Source organism: Schistocerca piceifrons, chromosome 1 (genome assembly GCF_021461385.2).
Source record: "Schistocerca piceifrons isolate TAMUIC-IGC-003096 chromosome 1, iqSchPice1.1, whole genome shotgun sequence".
NCBI lineage: Eukaryota > Metazoa > Arthropoda > Insecta > Orthoptera > Acrididae > Schistocerca > Schistocerca piceifrons.
The window spans coordinates 458253881-458279893 of NC_060138.1; the positions used below are offsets into that span (position 1 = coordinate 458253881).

General features: G+C 44.3%; 1 long non-coding RNA gene across 1 annotated transcript; it reads left to right on the forward strand.

Moving 5' to 3' along the window:
* Positions 1 to 34: 34 nt before the first annotated feature.
* On the forward strand, positions 35 to 25718 carry LOC124799166. The gene is made up of 3 exons (XR_007016981.1): positions 35 to 282; positions 2338 to 2492; positions 25024 to 25718. It is a non-coding gene; the product is annotated as an uncharacterized LOC124799166 (long non-coding RNA).
* Positions 25719 to 26013: the final 295 nt, after the last annotated feature.

Sequence of the window (26013 nt, forward strand, 5' to 3'; positions counted from 1 at the left end):
GCGACACTAGCGCTCCAAGCGGTGAGAAAGGAGAACTTCAGATGCGTCTAATGTTTGTTTTGCATCCCTTTCCTATGTGATTTACGAAATATTTGAATTACTTTTTTGGCTTCCAGAGTTTGTGTAAATGTCGGAAGGCATAGATGTTTCTAAAAATGATTCTAAAATAAGCGCAAGTAGGGATAAAAATAATGAATCTAGTGGCAAGTTACAATACATTCGTGAAGAAACACTTGTGACTTTGGATAGAACTGCAGATTACCGCGTAGATATCAACGTAATGTAAGTACATAGATTCACACATAAGAAACCACTCCTAGCCAAGACTGTGTTACCCACCACCATCTCAAACACTGCCCTCCCTCCTTCCTTTCAGTCCTTGCCGCCCTCTACAACATAATCCTTGCCACTGGCTTCTACCCCAACCTGAGGAAAACCTCCCATATCCTGATGTTCTCCAAACCCAAGAAGCCTCCTTCTGATGCCTCTTCCTATCGCCCTATATGTTTCGTTGTTCAGCAAGCTCTTGGAATCCATCCTTACCTGGCACATCCACCGCCTCCTCCACCAACACCACCTCCTCTCCAACACTCAGTGTGGCTTTCGACCTTCCTTCTCTGCCGATGACCAACTCCTATGCCTCACTCATCTCCTCTCCCTCCAGCTTAACTCTTGTCGCTCCACCATTTTCGTTTCCCTTGACCTCAAAAAGGCCTACGACCAAGTATGGCATCCCAGTCTCCTGTTTAAACTCCAGACCTGCGCCCTTCCTATCAACTATGTCCGTCTTATTGCCTCCTTCCTCTCCCGCCACCTCTCCTACGTTACCATCCACAACGTCGATTCCCACACCTTCTAACCCTCCACGGGTGTGCCCAAGGGCTCTGTCCTCTCCCCTCTCCTCAACCTCTGGTACGCAGCAGATATGCTCCAACCCCCCAACCCCCTCTGGTCCACCTCATGCAGTATGCCCATGACATCGCCTTCCTCGCCCTTGCTCCTACCCTTCAACAGTCCCAACACCTTCTTCAGAATCATCTTGATCCTTTTACCACATGGTTTAACCAATGGCTCCTTAAAATCAATCCCTCTAAGACCCAGGCAATCATTGTAGGTCGTACCTCTTGCTCCTTCTGGCTCCTTGATTTTTTCCCCTTACCATCTGTGCCCGTCCTGTCCACCTCTCCCCCACCCTCACCTACCTTGGACTCATCATTGATGGTCACCTCACCTGGATCCCTCATCTCCACTCTATCCAATCTGAAGCCCACAACTGCCTCTGACACTCTAAACTCCTCTCTGGCCGGACTTGGGGGCTGAACCCCTCTACCATCCTGCACACCTACAAATCCTTAATCTGTCCCATCCTCCCCATCCTCTGTTATGCTAGTCCTGCCTGGAGCCCCCCCCCCCCCAAATTCTATAAGACCCTCTAGATTCTTTAGTAACATGCACTCTGCCTCGCCTTCCATATATGCCTCCTGTCCCCCACGCGGATCCTCTATGATCTGATTCCTTTCCCCGATCTGCTCCTTTTCCTCGAATATGTCCGCATCCTCTACACCTCCCACTGACTTGACCCCCTCATCCTCTGGTTGCTCCTCTCGTCTCCAACCCCACCCACTGCCGTGCCTTCACTGTTGTGTCCCCCCTACCCATCACCTCTACACCATCTCCTTTCCCAAGGTGGCTTCCATCAACTCCCCCTCCCGGATGATGCCCTCTATCCCTCCATTTATCCCTCCTATCAGCTCTGATCCTCACCTTCCCCTCCATCCCTCTGTCCTTTGTGTGGACTCCCTCTCCCACCCTTCCATCCTGTTTTTTCCCCACCTACCCTTTCTCTGACTCCCTTCTATCCCCTGAGTCCTTTTGCCTTATCCTCCACTGCCTTCCCCACTCCTTCTTGTGTCCGCCTTGCCGCCATTTTTCTATGTCCTCTCCCTCCATCGGCTCACCCACTTTTTTTTCCTCTCCTCCCCCCTTTTTCACTCACTGGTCCGGGTCCTCCCCCTGCCTCCATCTGCTGCTGTGTCACCTCTATAGTGCTGTTTTAAGTGAATGTTCATTGTTGTGCGTTCCCTGTCAGTGTTGCGAACAGCCATCATACTGTTGCTAGTTGTGTTTTTTTTTTATCTCGTGCAAACAGAAACCAGACTGTCACCGTGTTTTTTAATTGTGCCTGTCTACTTACTGTGTGTCTTCATCCGCATCGTCAGCACTGTGTTTTTATATTTCAACTTCCGCCTTTTTATAGTTTTTTACAATGTCACCATTTTATCATCTGTTTCTATTATTTTTTTATATTCTCATTATGTTTTTTTAACTTTTCTGTAGGGTGTAGAGGGCCTATTATGCTGCTGCGAAATGCAATAAAGGGAAAAAAAACACATAAGAAGCACAGACATGTACTCTACACGCAAAAGGGATTGAAGCCCCATTTGTGGTTCCGTAGACCGCTGTGTTTCAGTCACTGTCGCCTGTTGCCACAAGTAAGACTTTTATCTTTATATTATTCTAAGTGGGGCAAGCAACTGCGAAGTTTATCAGTATCAGAGAAATGCTGTACCTTCTGCATTGAAAGGTGGAACATATTGTCACTGATCCCAAATTTAATTTGTATCCCTTCCGCGTACCTCTGTAATGAACACACTGATGGAAACATAAAACAGCATGCAGCTTATTTTTGTCTTTCCATCGTGCAGATGGTATGCTAATTTGGCGTAACAACAAGTCAAGGGCATCTTTTTTTAAATATCAGGGCCCTATAGTCTTCAAAATTTGTTTGTCCTTCTTCACTTGATCCTTGTGATACAGTTTCTGTGGCTGTCTCTACTTAAAATGAGAGGTAATTTCCTTGTCCCGTAATAGATTTACATGAAGTCTAGCGATCTGCACATTCTGATACTCCACACGCATTTTCTAGACAGATATAATTACCCTTAATTTTACCACTTCATCGTCAAAGCAGGTCTGTGTTGACGATTCAGGTGAATCTGGTACTGATATATGGAGAGCTGAACTGGCTTCTTTTGTGCCATAGGAGTGTTTTAAAGCTTTAGACAGATTGTCGTATCTTTGTAGCAGGTTCCTTTTATCGTCTGTTGAGGTGGCTTATTTGCAATGTCAAACAATTTGGTTAACTGCATTCCACATTGTCTGCATTAATGAACTGGTTTTGTTCGACGCATAGAGGGCAAAACTATAATTATTATATAGGTAAAAAGGGTAATTTTTCATAAGATGTTCTCATCTGCTATTCATTATCCATTTTCTACTTCTAAAATGGAACATTAATCATCAATATACATGTAGTTTGCAAGCGAATCCTGACGATACAGTTTAATAACATGATATATACCTCTCAGAGTACTTAGGAAACCTAAAAAAGACAGATGTCATCTTCTTTTTGTTGTTTCTGCAATTTATTGCCCTACACTTTGTTCCCATTCATAAAAACCATTGTACATACCAAAATAAACACCTATTCGCTCTCGCTTTCACGATCGCACTGAACTCAACAGTTTAATTAACTTCTCATGGTTGGGATTCACAGTCATATAATATTTCTTAAAAGACATCATAGTCGCCATTGACTGTATAAAATATTTATTATTACTATTGCAATTTCGGCCTTATGGCCATTTTCAATTAACACTGCAAAAGTTACATAAACACAAAAATACAAAAGTGAAGCACAGGGTGTATATAAATAATAAAGCAAACATTTCATTAAGAAAGTAGTTCAGTTATAAAAATTGGAGAGAAATTTACATTACTTACATTATTATCTGACATGAGTACATGTCGTCGTCAAAATGCAGCCTTTTGACTGTGAGTGTCCCACAAGATCTGATGAGTAATGCAGTAATATCCCATATGCCTGGCTAGGCATACATTTGATTAACGTCTCATGGTTGGAATTCACAGTCATAAGGTCATAAGGCCGAAATTGCAATAGTAATAATAAATATTTTATACAGTCAATGGCGACTATGATATCTTTTAGGAAATATTATATGACTGTGAAATCCCAGGTAACTTTTGCAGTGTTACTTGAAAATAGTCATAAGGCCGAAATTGCAATAGTAATAACAAATATTTTATACAGTCAACGGCGACTATGATGTCTTTCAACAGTTTAACTTACTGGCCGCTTGGCGCACTGCTGGCGCACTGGGCAACAAAATCGAGGCGAAGTGTTGCGACTGTTATGTTAGACTGTGGTATCGTGGAGTACCTTTGCTGCTGCCGAAAGGCTGATTCACACCACAGACTTACATTTTTTACTGGAGTGGCAATATCGTATTATACAGTATCATTGGTGTCACTGTAGCCAGTAGTTTAGAATGGCAATATGGCGGTGAGTGCAAAGGACTTGTGAACGGCTGTTTATTCACCAATAAAACACTCGTAAGAAATGGGAATAAACTGATACAACTACGTTATCTTCAGAATTTTGACGCAATGGTCAATACATGCATCGTGTTTGACTGTAATTTTTCATACAGCAGACAGAAGATAATGATATGGTCAAGTCTCAATGCAAGCACAACTACGCATTTTTGCTGTTTGCTGTATTTAAACCTAATCAATCTCATTACAGTTTGTCTTACCCGAAATACCGGTAGCATTTAACTTAAATAGTGTATGTCTATTTTACATGACTTACGCAGCTTAATGATGTGCTTTTAACCAGTTTTCATCAAATTCGGCTTTTCTCCGAATTGTATGCTCGTTATGAAAGTGTTCATATAAGTAGAACGTATTATTCGTCGTTGATAACAAGCGTCTTTATTCATTTGAGTGTTCCTACAAAAACTACAGTCTGCTTTAAACGTGCATATATGTAAATCGATGTTCTTCTCGTAACACGATTCTACGTCGTATGTGTTAAACTGAACTAGTACGCAAATATCTGCTCAACTCAAGAAATTCTTTAAGCTACCTCATAAAGCTTAAAATGCCGTTTCATTTCTTATGGTGGCATTCACACAGGCCAGTACGGAACGGAAGGGGCCTCATCATCGATGTTTCTCAGGAAGAAAGTTTTGTTGTTGGTGTTGGAGTTGTTAATGGTTTGAGGAGGGAGGAAGGGACCTGTATCATCGTCTGCTAACATCGAAAGTTACGGTAATCTAATTTTGGAATGCACCTTCAGTAGTGGATTTATGGTTTAGCGTCTTCTTATTCATTATTTTATAATTTTGCTACGTTTTAGTGACAAATTGCAAATGTTACATAACGAAATTGATATTTTTTCCATTGAATGTTCTTCTGCATGAGAGACCAGATTTTTGAAAGCGGAAGTTGATTTAGGTTTTACAATAACTGGATGCACTGCGTACGTGAAAACATAAACTGATGAAGCACTTTTCAGTAAATAAGCTTTTATTAAGTGAAGAAGTAAGCTCTCTTGGAAGTAAAAACTACAGTTGCATATGACCTTATTTGCTACACAGTGGGGAGAAAATGGATAAAGTGAACAGGCTCTATGTATTCTGTATAAATATTGTTTTCATTTCTCAGCAATTTACCTTACAAACAGAGCATCTGTTATGAAGTTTGCTTTGGTCATTGGTGAGTGCACTATCAACAACAAGAAGAGTATGTACATGTTAACAGTAAATATTGCAGTTAATTATTGCTAGTTTTCAGATACATAAAACCTGAGATAATACAGAGTATCAACCAGAAGGAAGTAACAAAAAAGTCGGATAGACAGATAAAATATAAGAAAAGATAGTCCACACTTCAGTCCTTCAATGACTGCTTCGAACATTCGATTAATTGTGCTGGCACAAAGACCCCCCCCCCCCCCCCTCATCCCCTTCCTCCCACCCCCACCCCAGATAGAGTGGACTTTCTGGTCTAAAGGGATATTTGTAGTATACAATTGTACCAACACTAGGCTGGGCTGGAGCTCATACAGGAGGTACAGGTTGAGCGCCTGATTGCAGTGGAGGCTGGTCATTGGCACCATGGTCTCAATCTCGTCCACATTGTGTGGTGTAGAAGTCAGGCAATGATTGGAAACCTGACCCAAAGCAATATCATCTTTCTAGCAGATAGACAGGTTTAACTTGTTCCAAGGACATCATTATGTACAAGCATCAAAAAAATTTTTCATCATGCGGGTTCTCAGAACTCCTGATGTAAATGTAAATGTCGTGTGACTAGGGCCTTCCATCGGATAGACCATTCGCTGGGTGCAAGTCTTTCGATTCGACGCCACTTTGGCGACTTGCGCGTCGATGGGTCTGAAATGATGATGATTAGTACAACACAACACCCAGTCCATGAGTGGAGAAATCTCCGAGCCAGCCGGGAATCGAACACAGGCCCTTAGGATTGACATTCTGTCATGCTGACGACTCAGCTACCGGGGGCGGACAAAACTCCTGATGGTAGACGGTGACTGTGGATATTGTATCACAGACAAAGTCCTTTGACTGTTCAGAGATGTCACTAAACCCACCCAAAGACGTAAACAACCACGCATGAGCAGCGCCTATTAGATGGATGGGGGGTCTGACAGCCAGTCAGTTCCAATCATTCCACCAGGAAGGAGGTTCCCGGCTCGTGTTGTCTGTAGCTCAACCATTCCTAGATGGTCAATACCGTGGTTCGATCGCGTCCGTGTTGTTACTTCGTCCTATGAAGGGACCTCAACAAGTGAAGTGTGCAGGCATCTCGAAGTGAACCAAAGCAATGATGTTCGGTCATGGAGGAGATACAGAGAGACAGGAACTGTCGATCACATGCCTCGCTCAGGCCGCCCAAGGGCTACGACTGCAGTGGATGACCACTATCTACGGATTATGGCTCGGAGGAACTCTGACAGCAACGCCACCATGTTGAATAATGCTTTTTGTGCAGCCACAGGACGACGTGTTACAATTCAAACTGTGTGAAATAGGCTGCATGATGCGCAGCTTCACACTCAACGTCCATGGCGAGGTCCATCTTTGCAACCATGACATCATGCAGCACGTTACAGATGGGCCCAAAAACATGCCAAATGGACCGCTCAGGATTGGCATCATGTTCTCTTCACCGATGAGTGTTGCATATGCCTTCAACCAGACCCACTGTCCAGCGAATGCAACAAGGTGGAGGTTCCCTAATGTTTTGGGGTGGCATTATGTGGGGCCAATGTACACCACTGATGGTCATGGAAGGCGCCGTAATGGCTGTATGATACCATCCTCTGACCAGTAGTGCAACCATATTGGCGAGGCATTCATCTTCATGGACAACAATTCGCGCCCCCATCATGCACATTTTGTGAATGACTTCCTTCAGGATAATGATGTAGCTCGGCTAGAGTGGCCAGCATGCTCTCCAGACATGAACCCTATCGAACATGCCTGGGATAGATTGAAAAGTGCTGTTTATGGACGACGTGACCCACCAACCACTCTGAGGGATCTACACCTAATCGCTGTTGGGGAGTGGGACAATCTGGACCAACAGTGCCTTGATGAACTTGTGGATAGTATACCATGACGAATACTGGCATGCATCAATGCAAGAGGATGTGCTACTGGGTAATAGAGGTATCGGTGTATACAGCAATCTGGACCACCGCCTTTGAGGGTCTTGCTGTATGGTGGTACAAAATGCAGTGTGTGGGTTTCATGAGCAATAAAAACGGCGGAAATGGTGTTTATGTTGATCTCTATTCCAATTTTCTGTGCAGGTTCCGGAACTCTCGGAACCGAGGTGATGCAAAACTTTTTTTGATGTGTATATACCATTCACTAATATCTTCAAAGAGTGTTCATCCCATGATAATACAAGATCAGGGCTTATGCACAGTTTTTGTAACACTGACTGGACAGCGGTGGTTCATATTTAGGCATTGTGGTACTGCGGCACCCCTTATTTCCTCTTGTTATTATCGATAACATTTAGTATAATCATTCCTTTCTTTAATTCTTTATTTATAGTTTTACAATAGGCAGTATGATCCTTAACCTTAATGTCAGTAGCTATCGTCCAGTTCATCAAAAAGATACAAAACTCTTTGCATGGGATGGTGTGCTTTGGAGTTACAGTGGCATAGTGTTTGGCTATTGTGTGCATTTGCACATAGGAAGCTGCACACGAAGCTGTGAGGGATAGAGAACACTGTAGCTCCTGCAGTGCTGACCCTGGCGTATATTTAATTCATTCTTTATGTTTTTTTATTTTACAGAAAACTTTAATCATTACCTTAAATTACCAATAAATAAGTTACATGATTGATTGTTAGTGAACTCTAACAGCTTAAGTTTTCACAGCTGTCTCTATATGAGTTTCAGTTAAGAAAAAAGGACCTTCAACACCAGGTATTCTCGTTTCTCAGCTTGGCATAAGCAGCAACAAGAAATGTATTTGTAGCTCTATTTTTGAATGGTACCAACGAAAAGGTTGGCTTTGTGGCTGTGAAGTAAAAAATCTACTGTTTTGCTTTCTGTGGTTGTACCTGGAGGTGATGTAACATGGACAAAAGATGGTTTTAGGAATATAAACAACATGAAAGAAAAACTGGTAAGTACAAGAAGTTAATGATGCATGCAAATGATGTAGTTACACTATGACTTTTAGGAACTGTAAGTATGAAGCAGAAACTTAGGCATACAGACAAAGAGTAAAAATTTGATGGAGCAGCTCACCCACTATTTCCAGCTATGAGCTACCACTGACCTCATTGGTATCTGTATGCAGCTTAACATGAAAAAACATCTGTACATCCTAGTGTTAAAAGACATCTGAGTCTGTATGTTAGAATGCTGGTGGCAGACGAAATTTAGAGATGCAATACTTGACTTGCTGCAGAAGATATGAAGACTCTCATGGGTGATATCCGTTGCTTTAAAAATTCCAAAGGAAGTCTGACAGGTTCACCAAACATGAATTCTGCTGCAGAAACTCCAATTTCAGGATGTGGTACACCATGGGGACGGGTGCTGAGAGCTGTTTGTTGTACCTAGATTTCCACACTATGTCACCATCTATGCAGATTTATGCTTGTCAGATGGACAACTCATTGTTGAAATAATGCAAGAAATCAGTGCCAAGATTGAGTTCTGTAATATCAAGTATTAGGAAAGCCACCTATAATGATTTCTTGAAACCTATGTTCACCACCCTGGTGTGTTTACCAAACGTAAATATTCTGGTGTTGTTAGCAGTTGTTAACGAATAGTTGGCCAAAGATTTTTTTGTCCTGATATGCTAGAAGTAAACTAACATCTGATCCAGAATCAACTAGATGTGCGTGCAAAACACTTGTGGCAGTGACATACAAGTGATACATATACAAGTGATGCACTGTACCCTACATACTGCACCTGGTGTGGATGTAGCCTGTGTCAAGGATGGGAGAGGGGGCTCTGGAAAGGAGGCAGTTGGAAATGAAAGAGAGCAATAAAATTAACTTTTGACCATATTCTGACAATACAGTGTGCATTCTGGCTCATCCAGGCTGGACTGTAGGGTCGTTCTCCAGTACGAGTAATAAGGCCCCTGTACACAGGCAGATGTAGCTGCTAACCTGCCTGCCAAGTGGATCTGCCCTGACCCATCTGCCTGTGTGAGTGTGATTGCTCCAGGTGTGTTGGAATGACCAGTGGAGCTCTACCTGCTAGCCTCAACTGCTACCCGCCAACCAACACTCCACTGGTGCAGCCAGGTAGGATCTGCCAAGCAGTCACCAGTGTCCACACAAGGTCGGACTGATCGGAGAGTGTTTTCATGGACCAATCAGGCGTGAAGAGGCATTTTCAGCGAAATACAGTGATAGGAAGGGGATAAAAAGGTGGCTTACCTTCGAACTAGCCAGTGGGCAGTTGGGGAGGGCAGGAACAGAGGCAGATGAGCGTCTACTCCATCTGAAAGTCATGAGTAGAAAACAAGAGATCATCTGCTCTGTCTCGAAGCTGGAAACCAAGAGAGTGAGTCCAGTGTTTCTGCTTCCCAAGGCATGGCCAGCAGCAGCCAAATGACTCCTCTCTTACGCCTCCCTGTTGATTAGCCTGAAGCAAGTGGACTTCCGAGCATTGAACAGAGAGCTGAAAGTATATCAAAGGACAGGCCTGTTGTTCATGTAGGCACTGCAACAACTTATCCTGGTTGCAGTTACATGCATGAAAATAAAATTTTAAAATGCTTAAAGAAGTATCAGTAAATCGCTCCAATAATCCAAACTACCTTGGCACCCTGTACGGTAGTAACAACACAACTTGGCACTTTTCTGGGAGCGAGGAAGCTGGTGGAAGTCAGATGACTTAGCGGCGGTAGGAGTTGGTTCTACCTGTTGCCAAGCATAGCTAGAAAAAAATATAGAGTGCTGCGGCAATCTTCCATTTTACGGTGTAGCCATTGTGAGATGGGTCCCTTCCAAGGATGCATATGAAGAAGGGGCGCAAAAGGTAATGGGAAAACAAGCTGGAAATGAAGATGGTTTAATAATTGGTCATAGCACGGCGCGCATTGTCACTAAACTTAAAGGAGAAAGTATGTGAGAGTGCAGTGGAATGAGATGCGTATTTTAGAAAAGCTACACAAGGTCATAATTTCAGTCACATGATTATTTATTTCTCCACAAACTACACACAAATGAAAACTACTTATAAAATTGTTTAGCAGTCTTTTTATTACAGTTCTGATCCATGTTGGTAGTGTTCTTAGATTCTCCAGTCATGGTACAAAATTAAATCTCATAAAGAAATTCAAACCAGTGACACACATTTTAATTTCCCACCAGCATAGGATGTGAGATATTCTTGATCTGAGAGAGTATTACGACTGGGCGCCATCGTATGTGGAGGGCAGAATCAAAACCCTGTGAGTCCAGAAAGTGAGGAAGTGGGGTGCACATGGTTGCTAGGCGTGGACAAGAATCAGTTAATACTTTGCCAAAATTATATAACCACATGTGGAATTCATTGTCCTGGTATCAGAGGGAAGGGCCTACAATGAAAAGCTGCCTGAGTTAAAATGGGCAGCTGTACATTCAAGCCATGCCATTGGGTACACCACTTGTCCTTTTTGGTAAATGAGTGCCTGCAAGTTATTTGCAAAATGCGATGCAAGGCCGACTCATTGTAATATGTCCATATATTGCCGCTGGAAAGCCATTGGGTTGCATCAGTTATGACTCTGGGTCCGCTTTAGAAAACACTGCACCTTCACTGAATTAAGAAACAAAATACTCATGAAGCCACTGTTACTATTGCTCAGGGCACACACACACACACACACACACACATACACACAGACACACACACACACACACACACACACACACACACACACACACACACGAGAATGGTGCCCTCTACAGCTAGGAAAAATCTGACGGAAGTTTCTGTTTTCACATGTGGTGGTGAGGGAAAAGACACTGCTGTCAGCAGTTTCCTATTATGCAGAGGCTCTTTGGAGAAAGTTCAGGTGTGGCTGGGCAGATAGAGTCATCTGCTAGGGCAGAGTGTGGGGTATGAAATTTAGAATTTTGAGGCACCACATAGTTTCCCCCTTAGTAGAGATGGATACTGGGGTGGCGATGTATGAGGGAGTCAGTCACAGATATGAATATCCATGGGAGAGGTGCATGGAGACACTGATCTGACCGCACTTTGTATGGACAATGCTCACCATGTTGGCAGAGTTGTGCAGCATCATGGCTTGCAGTAGGGAGAAGCAGCTGAGTCACTGCTGGTGGCTGTGACGATGGGACAGTGGCATTGGGTGGGTGGTCATGGTTGACCTTGGCAGCCACTGCATTGATGCACAGTTATGGTGGCATGGTGTGTGGCATGGTAATGCAGCTCGCTGCTACCACTGGCCATTGTATGACTGCAGTGGCCATGGCATATGGCTGTGACACGTGGTTGGCAGCAATGGCAGCAAATGTCTACGGCAGGTGGACAGAGTTGGGAGTCAGTCTGGGCTGCATTCTGTGTGTGGCAGCAGGCAGCAGCTAGAGCATGAGATGAACAGCTGGACCTGTACCTCAGGGAAGAAGGTGTTACATGGTGCAGTGATGGTTACAGGAGCACCCCAGACAGCGTGAGGAGCTCTGCTGTGGTGCAGTTTCACTTGATGCGGGGCAGCAGTGAGGAACTAGGCAGGCAGGGTATTGCCAACCACACACAGTGCGACCGGTATGTGTGCCTTAACGTGCATCGGAGTGCTCAGCCATCAGTGAGTGCTACTGCTGACTGCACTGTCTGCTAGATGACCTGATGGGATGCTGGTTCAGAATCAGGGGTATGTGTCGCTTCTTGGGTGTTGGGGGCCATGTTCTGAGCTGCAGAGAGAGCTGCTCAGCTGACAGAGGATTGGTACCTCTGGCTCTATTGGTCGGCAGTAGTGAAGCTTTGGCCTCAGTGTCGCATGTCATGCCTTTGGTGTTAGGTTCACTCAGGAATGACAGTGGGAGGGGTATCCAACAGGAGAAATGCGGCTACATCTGAGTTCCAGGCACTGGTGGTGTCAGGGCAGGCATTACTGTCGGCAGTGGCGTCTGTGGTGTCGGAGGTTGGCAGGGATATCTCGACTGCCAGTGGTGCATCGCTATTGTTGATGATGAACACATAATCTGGCTTTAGTATCAATTGTCACTTCACTGCAACACAAGGTGAGGACCGAGTACTTGGGTGGTGCAGGGCCTGACAGTCATTGACACATAGTATCATGGGAGTGCACAATGCAAGGTTGCCACATTTGTGCGGTATTATGGGGATTGAAATGCGTAAAGGGACTTACAAAAGGTGTAATAGTGACTGTCTTCTCAGTATTCTCCAATGTGACCAGAATCTGTGTAAAGGCTTTTGTGCAGTCTGCATGTGGTAGGGCCTGAAATGCCATTACTGTACCTGTGTAAAAGGGTGATGCATTAACAGTCAGGAACTGTTCATTTACTCAAATGCCGATAATTACCGCAAAAGCGCCAGGTGTCATCCTTCAAGGGAGATAAATGGAGTGCAGAGGAGCATGGGCTTTTTGAAGATCTCACGATTCCAGCAGTAATGCTGCTTCTGGCCAGCAAGAGAGGGTGGATGTGTCACTGTACCAGCAGACCTGGTGTGGTCCCGATATGGTACAATGTGTTGTGGCATGCCCCATGGGGGTCCCTGTAGGGGGGGGGGGGCGGGAGTGGAGCGGAAATTTGGAGAGGAGGTCGGTGAAGGACTAGAGCAGGACAGCTGCTTCTTGAAGGTGAAGTGGGAGACAGGGCGAGTGGTGCAGGGTGCAGAGCAATGCCATGCGCTGCTGAGCAGGCGATGTTGTGTGAGGTCGAGGAGGAGATTGAAGTTGGAAAGGAAATCCACACTGAGAATCAGGTCAATGATGTTGGTCACAATGAAATTCCAGAGAAACTCTTCACTGAGGTTAAGGTCAACATGACGGGTGGGGGGGGGGTATAGGAGGTGATGACAGAACTGTTCGTGGCAGCTGGCCGAAGTGGCCGTGCAGTTCTAGGCGCTGCATTCTGGAACCGCAAGACCGCTACAGTCGCAGGTTCGAATCCTGCCTCGGGCATGGATGTGTGTGATGTCCTTAGGTTAGTTAGGTTTAACTAGTTCTAAGTTCTAGGGGACTAATGACCTCAGATGTTGAGTCCCATAGTGCTCAGAGCCATTTGAACCATTTGAACCTGTTTGTGGCAATGAGCAGGAACAAGGGTAGGAGTTAGCTTGGGAAGATGGACGAGTCCAAACCAGTGTCAATGAGCTAGGACATGGACAGTGTGGAGTATTGGTGGTATGATAGGAACAGCTACTGTGAAATTGCAGAGCAACTGGGTGCACCTACCACCAGTCGCTGACCGTGTTTGGGCGCTATGAACACAGCAGACGGCAGTTCCCTGCATCACTGCCAAAACACTCGTGGTACTAGCACACAGGATCAGTGTCATGTGACTCCTTCTGCTGCCCGAAGCAGTGGACGAAGGCATGGAGACTGTCATGCATATGCGGCCATGGGTGCTGGCAGTCGCATGAGCAACATGGGTAGTGGCCTTGGGCTGTGAAGGGGGGCAGTTAAGTTGGCCATCTCACTGCTCAAGCGTGTCATGACCTGTGCTAAATCGGATTGTATGTCCTGAAGCGCAGATGGTGGTATCTTCTCTGACTGTATTTTGGAATGGCTGGGAGACTTGTTGACATGGTGGTGGGTGGTCAGAGTGAGGGGAGGCAGGTAAGGAGAATGGGAAGCGGCTTCTGCTGGCGAGAGGCCGAGGCATTTGAACACCTGACCTGCTATCACAGCGGCCGCATCTATTTCTGTATGATCCTGCATGGCAAGTGCGGTACAAAGAATGGTTCAAATGGCTCTGAGCGCTATGGGATTTAACATCTATGGTCATCAGTCCCCTAGAACTTAGAACTACTTAAACCTAACTAACCTAAGGACATCACACAACACCCAGTCATCACGAGGCAGAGAAAATCCCTGACCCCGCCGGGAATCGAACCCGGGAGCCAGGGCGCGGGAAGCGAGAACGCTACCGCACGTGTGCGGTACAGATGGCTGCAGGCAAGTAAGAACTGTAGTTGTGGAGGAGTAGTTTGTTTGACAAGACATAGGATTTGGCTAAGGTGCAGAGGTGCTGCAGGATCTGGCTGGGTCTCATGCCGGAACATTATCCAAAGAAGAGCGCTGCGTTTCTGATAATTCAAAGCACGTGATAGGTGCTTTTTCAGTTTATCGTAGTTTCTGGATAGTGGGGAATTGGTGATAATGTCATGAGCTTCCTAGCTGAGCTATGTTAAGCGTGAATTTCGTTGTGTCGAATGTGATTCCAGACCCAGCAAAGATTGCCCCAGCAGAGACAAACTGCAGGTGCAGATCACGGGCACTGCATACAGGGAAGTGGATGGAAGTTCTGCTCAGTTGACCTGTCGTCGCCGAGGCCTGTGGAAGGGGCGCAGCTGCGCTCGTGAGTTGGTCAAACTGTGTGAGGAACTTATTAAAACCGGCTGCCTGTGATTGTGGTGGGAAGGACTGTGATTAGAGGAAATGCTTTCTGCCGTGGACGAGGTTCCGGATGTTTGATCTGTGGGACCGTCCCCTGACGTGTGCTGCATATCAGTAACAAGTGTGGCTGGACAGATGGGAAAAGGGGAAGACAAGAAGCTGCATGGAAAATACAAGAATCGGGGTCACCAGTGTGGCTGCGTGTGCTGTGCTGCCAGTGCTCACTGAACGGCGCGCATTGCCACCGAATTTAAAGGGAAAAGTAGGCGTGAGAGAAGTAGCCTATTTTAGAAAAGCACACGAGTTTAGATTTTCACCCATATGATTATTTATTTATCCATAAACTACACAATAATGAAAACTACTTATAAAATTGTTTAGCAGTCTGTTTATTACAGTTCAGATCTATGTTGGTAGTGTTGTTACTTTCTCTAGTCTTGGTACTAAATAAAGTTCCATACAAAAATTCAAAGCACTGACTCACGTTCTAACTTCCGACCTATGTGAGACGTGAGAAACACAGTCTATATCTGAGAGAGTATTACGGCCAGGTGCCAACGTATGGAGAGAGCGAAATCAGAACCCTGTGAGTCCGGAAAGAGAAGATACGTTGTTGCTAAGCGTGGGCGAGAATCAGTTAATACTTTGCAAAAATTATATCGCCAGATGAGGGATTTATCGTCCCGTTATCGGTGGAAGGGACTTACAACGACAAGCTGTGTGAGTTGAAATAGGCAGCTGTACATTCGAGCTATGCCGCCGAGTACGTTACGGGTCCTGTTTGGTAAACGAGACACCTGCAAGTTACTTGCAAAATGCGATGCAAGGTCGACTCACTCAACTATGTCCATGTACTGTCATCGGGAAGCCACTGGCCTGCAGCAATTAAGTCTTTGTACAGCGTCCGGGTCCTCAATAGCAAACGCTGCACACGCACTGAATTAGGAAACGAAACACTCGCGAAGCCGTTTTACTGTTGCTCAGTGCTCTCTCTCTCTCTCTGTCTGTCTCTCTCTCTCTCTCTCTCTCTCTCTCACACACACACACACACACACACTCGAGAATGGTGTCGTCTCCAGCTAGGGAAAGTCCGGCGGAACGTCTGTTCAGACGAATTGAAACTTAGTTATTACAACACTAAATAATGCCACGAAAAGTTAAGTACATTACAAGACAAAAATAGGGACAAATAGAGAGTTTCAAGGAAGTACATAATATTGAACATCCGTTTTTAATGTAACTTAAATTCCTGTCGTACTTAAATTTGTTTTTTCTCGTTCTTGTATGAGCCAAAAGGACTATATTTTTAAAAAAAATCGGTATATCGTGCTTTTTCATATTCTACCTAACTTACACATCTACAGCTTCATTTATACTCTACATTGCCAACGATATTAAATAAGAATAATTTTACTACAGGTAAGAAATATTTTACATAAAAGTGTACAATTCATTTAGTGCCTCTGCAGAGTTGCCATTGCTATGCCCTTTCATTCCAGAACGTTCACTTACCCTGTTGCTACTTATCAGTGTTACCTGATAACCTTAATACAATTATTTAAATTGTTCTCCACCGAGATTGTTCATTCCAAGGACTATTTACTTCCTACGCCATGATTCCTAGGTCTGTACACTTCTCACTAAAGGAACGCATAAGTCTTCATTGCAGTTTATCCTAGTTTGTACACCTACTTAATGCTCATCATTTCCCTTTTTAATCTTTATAAGGCCTCACATTATTAGAAAACTGTCTAACACACATCTTACTAACAAAACCATTACTTTGCAAACAAAAAATAAACTTACGATCAACATTACTTCAAAGATTACAGACTAAATAGAAACATGAAGAGAGTAGAACATGGAAAGGAAGAACTGCCTTCTCAACTCGAGTGCGCACAATTGCCCAACTGCAAAGTTCCCAAAACAATGATGGCCCCTACTCCATTCTAATTAATGTACCTCTTCAAGTCCAATACATTCCTTAACTCAAAAGGCTTCTTTGAGTACAAAAACTCTAATTGGTGTGGATTCAGATGAGGAAAACTTTCCACTAAAATTATCCATGGTAAACCAGTGGAAATTTTTTACTTTCTCGATCTTTCCTCTGTTTTTACCAACACCAAATCTCCTGGCTTGAAACGAGTAGACTTTACTCTCTCGTCATGTCAGTTCGTCCACTCTTTGTCCTTCTTTTGCATTCTTTCTTTGGCCATCTTCTCGATTTTTTCCGTTATGAACTCCTGTTCCAAGGGGAAACTTATTCCTCGACCACCAGGTTAGCCAGTTTGATGCGAAACATCAATTCAATGGAGCACATCCTGTTGCCTCGTGTTAAAGGTTGATGATTGTCTTCTGAAATTATAAAACTCGCTCATGTAGTATTCCTTCTATTACAGAAGGTTCAGTCCTGTTCAGTTCAACCTGCTCACTGAGATTAGCTTGTGGAAAATAAAGGGAAATTTTAATACACCTAAAGCTTTTCTCTCTAACACTTCTCCAAACTTCTTAGCTACGACCGGTGGGTCATTATGCAAAAGTAGCCACTGAGGTTTCCTTATCTGAACGAAAACTTATCTACCAGAACTCCCGATATTGGCCTGTGTGGGATAAAACCTGATATATTTTGGAAAAATATCAAACACAAGTAAAATATAAGTACACCGACCTCTGGAACATGAGCAGTAGCCCAGCGGACCTACTGCTATTAGCTCTCTAGGTTTCCCTGAGTAAGTACTGAAGTGGCTTTCACCTTCTGGCTTAGATCGCATGCCATGACCTGCTTCTGTACTCAACTGTATACATTTTCAAGTAGTCCCGCCTCTTGCAACTTCGCAATACGTTTTCTCTCTATAATGCCTGTAACTGTCATGCACTAAACCATATAGTATATCTACATGGTGATCTGGGAAGCAGTGCTTTCAATCCTCCACACTGGCTTTCCCTCTGCGAAAGAGAGTGCCTCAGTGCAATTTATACACTACGCAAAAGAATTAAGGGGTCACTTTTTTGAAACACAATCATTTTCCCCCATTTTCCCCGAGGTGTAGCGGCGTGTCTGGGGTTTGTCTGTGCGGGCTGCATATTAAAATTCACCTACTTCAGAACGGCGTCTGCTCGATGTCCCTTCACTCAGCAACGTAGATACTTACAAAATGATGTAAAAGCAGCGTTGATAAAAGCACCATCTAATATCTACAACTCTAGTAATGAAATAAAGTTCTGTAGAAAAACTGTCATTAAAATTTTATAGAGCAGTAAGAAAATGGATTGGCTTCTGGAAAATAATGTCCAAAATTTCCACACAAAAATGTCTATTTTGTCATTATAGCCAAAGAAACGGTACTATTCAGTCCACATTTAAACTATTGGCTGTTACCTTCCCATTCGTGATTCTTACATACATTTCACACGCACAGCAGCCAGAAATCTGTCCAAACCCTACCCGATTTCAACCACGTTTTCACAGTCATTAATTCCACCACTAACATGAGTTATTACCTTCGGTCCTTCTTGTGGATTTCTAAAAAAAGAAACTGCTCGCCAAAAATGCTCAGTGGTTGAATACTGAAACATGCCACGCGGATACTATGAAGGTTTCACACTCGAATATCATTCCAACAAAACAATTCCAAGACTTCCAAACTTCACAAAACTGTCAGTAACTACATCGGCGTTAGTTACGACACGTATCAAACGCGAGGAACTCAGTATTCCTTCATTTCACACATAATGAGAAACATCGCATTTAACATGTCCTTCCGCGACCGAAGCTGGCGAGCGACTTCCCTTCTTGTCGTCTCACTCCCAGTATAACTATCAGGTAACGAGCGGGAAGCGTCTCAATTCTGACTGGCTGATCATACTCGCTACCAATCACAATGCTCGCTCATGATCATGCTTGCGCCAAAGCTGGCCTGCACCAACATAGACCCATTTGCGTCAATCTGACATGCGAATATTAAAGTAATTTTTAATGAACGAAAATGAAATGGGAATCATTCTGAAAATATTCTTTAGATGCAGATTTTATTCCAGCCGAGTTTCTGGCTGCTCTGTTACAATAGCAATCACACCTAGCCATACGTCATAAGCAAGGTGGGTAAATTCTCTAGGATCATTTTCCCACGACAGGCTTGTGTAACTCTCGCTGTTTGAAGCATCGCTGAGCCCAAGGTCGACGTCACAGGGCGCAATGATTTTGCACCATTGGCCTAATGGCCTAAATTCACACTTTTGATGCGCATTGTTGGTAAATCACGAGATTTAAAAAAGTGATTCTTTAATTCTTTTGCGTTTTTGTGAACCAAAGATTTGCTTAACAGGCTTCAGTCTCTTGTCGCTATTCTGTTCTCTACGCATCCCACTGCAGGTCCAATGACTTCATGTAAAACACCTGCAGGCCATCGTATGTTGGAAACAGCCCTTCTGACTGTCCTCAGGATTTGATTCAGGTATGGATTACTAAATATTTATGAGGAGGATAAGAATCTCCTACAGAAACCAAACAACCCGAAAATCGCACGCAGTTACTTTTTATACTTGAGACTAGAGAGCCCCTGTATAGCCCTTAACTTACTGCCTTCCAGAACTATACTCTGCACACTAATGAACCGTCCCAAGAATTAAATCTCACTCCTGAACAACGTGGTCTTACTCTGCTTTAGTTTCATGTCACCTTTCTGCACAGCCACTGAAATCTGCTCTGCGCAGGACTGATAGCACAGCCCTCCTTTCAAGGACGCAGTACACTTTCTCGATTCGGTTCTAGTCGCAGGTTTCGGTGTCCATAGGTGACATCTGGTGACGATAGGAATTTTGCTGTGTGAAACTTGTGTAGAAATAAAAAAAAAAATCGTGTCAGTCACTCCCTCTCTCCACAGTCTCGTTAAGCGAGAAACAGACGTACAATACTGACTCATTTTAGTACGACAAAGTGTTGATACACTAGCTTTAAGCCCACTCAGTGATTCCCCAGTCTACCTATTTGTTTCCTTCTGTGCAAAAGGTACTGGTTACATTTTTGCATTGTTATCTGGCTTGATTGGAAAACTATTTTCAAATGTTTTGACTACTTTGGGTGAGGCCAAATGTACTTTTTCTATTTGCAGGGGCTCTTCCCCTAAAGTTGCTAAATTGCTCCTGTTCATCAACCAAGTTCTCTTAGCCCTAAGCTATTAAAATGACTCACTCTTGTTCTTCTTCAAATTTTTCCATGTAACTTCCGTCGTAGGCTACGTAAATTCTGTAAAAAGCTGCCATTGCAAAGGCGTTTCATCTACATTAACGTAGGCTGAAATGCTTCAAAATCAAGTTGACAGGCATAATAATTGAGGAAATCAGCAACCGCTATTACGTCAATACTGAGGTGCAGAATAGTTAAGAATTGGTCTTCAGTCTCAACTTTATTTGATTACAGAGACAGTAGCACCACACGCCTAATAACTTTGGACAATTTATCAGTCACTCCAAACATTTTCACACCTGACACATGCATTATAACTGTGACAGCGTAAAGTCAAGCCGTGGCACGCCAGTCGGGAACGACAAGGAAGAGAAGGCTGTGAGAAGACGTCAGCCAACTGCACGCTGATCGGACCTTTTTCCAGGACGACAACGCGACAGCAGCGGCCCCTATGTGAAGAGGACGCAAGCGGCGCGATCGACTGGTGACAGCCCCAGTTAAATAGCAGCTTCAGTACTAGTGACTTGGTTAGCAGCGTCAACGCTACATCACTTCGCTTGTACACTCTATGTAGCACAGACTTGAGATGACTGTACTGTAGAAGACTGTTTATTTTTTGTGTCGCCCTTTGCTTGTGACACACCTGTGTAATTGACAAAGTTAAGTATTGTAATCTTTTCTTATTGTTTTAAAACTCATTAATACGACTATTTCATTGTCTAGCGAACCGAATATGCAGGCTTCCTAGGCACCATATATTTGGCGTCGAGGTGTAAGAAGAACCCAGAGCCTGGCTGCTACAGTTTTGCTTTGTCGTGGGCTTTGGTGTTTTGCTGGTGCCTTAATTGTACCCTGTCTTTTCTTTGAAGGGGCGTGTTTACACGTCTCCTATAGTGTTTTTCTATTTAGTGTTTTCAGGTGGGCGTTGCAGAAATTTTCTTCGCTTGTGTGCTTATTTTTATTGCTTGCATTATCTTTTTATTGCATTTTCCTGTTGCAAAATGAGCAACCCACCTCCCCATTTCCCCCCCCCCCCCCCCCCTCCCTGCTCAGGAGCCACAGCTGCGAGCGATAGATGCGATACAGCTCACACAGATGTTTCAGTTTCAGACACGGCAGACTGCCACACTACTACTAAACACGGTACTGCAGCTCCTGGCCAACCAAGCCACCAATGCAGCGCCACAAGCAACAACTTTAGCTGCGAGTGCCATACCCCCTTTCCGCTAGTTTAATGAAGTAGGAGAGGAATGGCCCGAGTGGTTGCCACAGTATGAAGCCCACGTAATTGCTGACAGTGTGTCAGGTACTGTTAAACTACGTTTCTTTTTGTCAACGGTAGGAAGTGCAGTCTTTCGCCTCATTCAGAAATTGCTCCCTAACTTTCCTATGATAGGGTTCTAGATTCTCTAGCTAACTATTATGACTAACAACTGAATGTGTTGGCAGCTAGGTACCAATTCTTTCGTTGCAAGAAAACGTCAGACCAAACTTGTCGCGAGTGGTAAGAGATTTGCAGGGTATGACGAGGAAGTGTAAATGCTTGTGGTGCTTTGTTTTCTGATGAAATGTTGTGTGTTGCAATCGTGTACAATTTAACTGATGTCAAACTTAGAGAACAGATTTTGAAACAGTCTGGTCTATTCATTTCAGCATGTGCTGCAAATTCTAGACCAGTATGATTCAGGTGCCGTAGTGGCCAATAAATCTGAGCAACCACCAGTTTGTCAGGTCGAGTCGTCCCTTGCTCGTGACTGGCCCAGTAGGCAGCAACTGCACACGCGTTCCAAGCCACATGAACAGTTCTCTAAACAGGCGAAAAGAATTAAGTCATGCCCTCAGCGCTATTCACGGCACAAACGCCAAGATTGCCTGTCCAGACAAACACAGCGTTACGCTTGTGGCAATAAAGGTCACGCTCAATCCATATGTTTGCAACGGAACAAACATAAGAATTCAGTTCACTCACAAAAATCTCGTCACAAGGCCCATGCAATCAGTGCAGTGTATTCAAAGCCTTGTGCAGGCATTACCAAAACTAACAAGCAACCAGTTTCTTCAGTGCTGCGCCAGTCAAACAAACTTTTTGTTTATTTGCATATTAGTGGAAATTTCAGTTGTGCACGAGTGCCTCTGTTACATTGCTGAATCATTACAGATATGAATTTTTAGGCTCTCCACGCCTGTCTCAGACCAGCACACACCTGACGGCTTGTAATGGACAAGACATTCCCGTTCTCGGAAAATGTACTTTGCCTGCCAAGTATTGCTCGCATACACGAATTATGAATTTCACTGTCCTATAATCGCGCGATTGTGAGAACATATTTTGTCTTAATTCGTTTGATTTGTTTGGCTTAATCATTTAGGAAGATGTGTTGTTACTGAGTGCATTCTCTGAAGGTTTAGGCAAGGCCAACAATTTTGTTGCACATATTACTACGAAAGAAAATGCTCAGCTGAAATTTTGCTGGGCCAGAACTGTTCCCATTGCGTTGCGGGACAAAGTGGCTGCTGAACTTAAAGAATTGCAAGATGGCGGAATTATTGCGCCCATACGAGCTAGTCAGTGGGCAAGTCCACTGGTTTTGCTCCCCAAACCTTCAGGTCGCATTCGCCTCTGCGTTGACTGTAAGTCTACAGTCAACCCACAAACTGCGATTGATATGTGTCCATTGTCACGCCCAGAGGATCTCGTAGATAGATTAAGTGCTGGTCGCTACTTTTCAAAAACTGATTTGCTCGGCGCATATCTTCTAATACCACTATATCAAGAATCTCAGACCGTGTATGTTATGAACACTCATTTGGGCTTGTTTAAATATTTCCGTTTGCCTTTTGGCAGTGCTCCCGCATCCGCCTTTTTCCAACGGTATTTGGAACAGCTGACTGCTCAAATACCAAACTGTTGAAACTATTTGGACGGTATTGTCATAGCAGATCGTACACCTCAAGAACACATTGCAAATTTGCCTGCTTTATTTCATGTATTATCCGATTTTTTTAAACCTGAGTTGCAGTATCCTGGTCATGTCATAAAAAGTCAAGGTGTACATCCTCTTCAGTCACATTTGTTAGCCGTACGTGACCTGCCAGTTCCTTGCAGTATCACAGAATTGCAGTCAGTCTTAGGAAAAATGATCTATTATATTCGGTTCATACCGAATTGTGCACAAATCGCAGCTCCACTGTATCGCTTGCGTGTCAAGAACGTCCCCTTTGTTTGGACAGATGAGCACCAAGAAGCTTTTTAAAAACTTACAGATGCATTGCTCAGTGATCGATGCTTGGTTCACTTTAATCCTAACAAATCACCTGTGTTAAAAGTTGACGCTTCCTCTTACGGAATCGGTGCAGTGCTTGCGCACACATTTGCTGATTAAGACAGGTCTATTGCTTTCGCATCAAAAGTGTTGTCTAAAGCTCAGTGTAACTATTCACAAATAGAGAAAGAGGCATTGGCTATGGTGTATGGTGTCACCAAATTTCACCACTATTTGTATGACAGAAAATTATACTTACGTTAGTAACGGATCACAAGCCATTGCAGTCCTTATTTCATCTGATGAAGCCGCTTCCTGTACGAACTGCCCAAAAATTTCAAAGATGGCTTTGTTGTCTCAATACCAGTACGAGATTGTGTATAGTCAGACAACTCAACATGGTAACGACGACGCACTTTCACGTCTTCCAATTGGCCCTAATACAGACTTTGACGCTTCTGCGGCATATTGTTGTCACGTCAATGCTCAGGATTCTGAATTGCTTCAATCCTTTCCTCTGAACTACAGGAAAATTTGCACAGGCCACGGAAGCTGATTCAGATTTGAACATTTTGCTAAAATACATTCGCACATCTTGGCCTCACTCACTGCATGGCATAAGGAACTCTGTACTGCGCCGATACTTTGCACGTCGGCATAGCCTCGCTGTACAGTAAGGTGTGATTCTTGTTCAAAATTCCAGTGGATAGTCTCCTGTGTTGATCCACAAAGCTTTGCAAAAAGAATTGTTGCAGTTACTTCACCAAAGACATTGTGGGTTGTTCGTACGAAATAGTTAACGCGTTGGCACTGTACTTGGCAAGGTATGGACACCCTAATGGAACAGGCGAAGTCACAGTGTCACGCATGTACGGAAAATCAGTCCGCTCCGCCACAAAAGTTCTCTGCTTGGCCTAAGTCGCAATCGCCATGGCAACGTGTGCACATAGACTTCGCGGAACCTTTTTGGAACACTCGTTGGCTGATTGTGGTTGACTCATGTAGCAAGTTTCCTTTTGCTGTGCCTATGAACTCGACAACGTCACGTAGCACAATTAAGGCGTTATCCTCTATTTTTTGCCCCGAAGGTTTGCCTGAAGTCATAGTCTCGGGCACAGCCGTCAGTTCACGTCAAATGAATTTGAAACATTCTGTGAACGCAATGGCATTGGCATCTAACTGATGCACTGTTCCATCCCCAATTAAACGCCGAAGCGGAACATTTTGTCAGAACCTTCAAGCAACAATGGCCAAACTTCACACCGCGCACATCAAGGATCAAGCAGTGCAACTGTTTCTCGCCTCCTATCCTTCACATCCACGAGATGGACCATCGTCGGCGGAATTGCTTCACGGTCACCGCCCTGCTCCACCCTCCTCAGCATCCGATACTGAAGGAAGGTTGCAAGTATCGCTTTGGGTTGCATGATATTAAGTTTTTCAGGGTTTTTAGCGGCAGCAGACGGTGTACGGAAAGCGAGATCCTTTGTCGACTTGGCGCATGCATGTCTCTCATTTCAGGCCCAGATGGATAGCAGCCCCGACATCACAATCAAATACACCACTGTCATGTGTACAGTGATCCTTCTTCATCTCTTCCCCCAGATTCATGGATCCCGAGAACAGCGTGGCCACAACAGGTGCCTGAGGGTGTCATGACGACATCGCGGGACGACCCCATGGAGACGGAGCCTTTGCCTCCTCCGCGTCCTCTAGTCTTACCGATGGAGCTAGCTGACGCCTTCTACTTCTTGTTGTGGACCTCTGGAGGTGGACGCGTACCCTTCTGGGCGTTTTCTGGGGGTCGTTTCCACCAGAGTGAAGGCCGGACGACGGGGTACGACAGGGAGCGTGACGACCCCTGCAGCCACAGCTTCCGGTACCTCAGAGCATCTACGCTCCCGTCTCCCCCGCTGTAGTCGTGCTCCCTATACGACTAGGGGGGGGGGGGGGGGTGAGGAGGGGGATGTTACGGCGTAAAGTCAAGCGCTGGCACGCTAGTCGGGAACGACAAGGAAGAGAAGGCTGTGAGAAGAAGTCCGTCAATCGCACGCCGATCGGACCTCCTTCTAGGACGACAACGTGACAGCAGCGGCCCCTATGTGAAGATATGAAGAAGGCATAAGCACCATGACCGACTGGTGACGGCCCCAGTTCAATAGCAACTTCAAGACTATTGGCTTGGATAGCAGCTTCAACGCTAGATCACTTCGCTTGTACTCTCTATGTAGTACAAACTTGAGATTGTCTATACTGAAGAAAATTGCTTATTTTGTATGTCGCCCTTTGCTTGCGACACATCTGTGTAATTGACAAAGTTAAGTATTGTAGTATTTTCTTATTGTAGTAAAACTCGTTAATACGACTATTGGATTGTTTGTCTAGTGAATCGAGTATGCAGGCTTCCTAGACACCACAACCATTCCTTCTTTACTTGAAAAATCGTCAAAATAATTTTGCACCACAGTAGAGCTCTCCAAACCATGATATATTAAGAGAATTACACACCCACATGTAACGGCACCTGTACGAAATATTCTGACACGCAGGACTTTATGCACTAAATGCAAGGATACTGAAATAATGTTTGGCAAT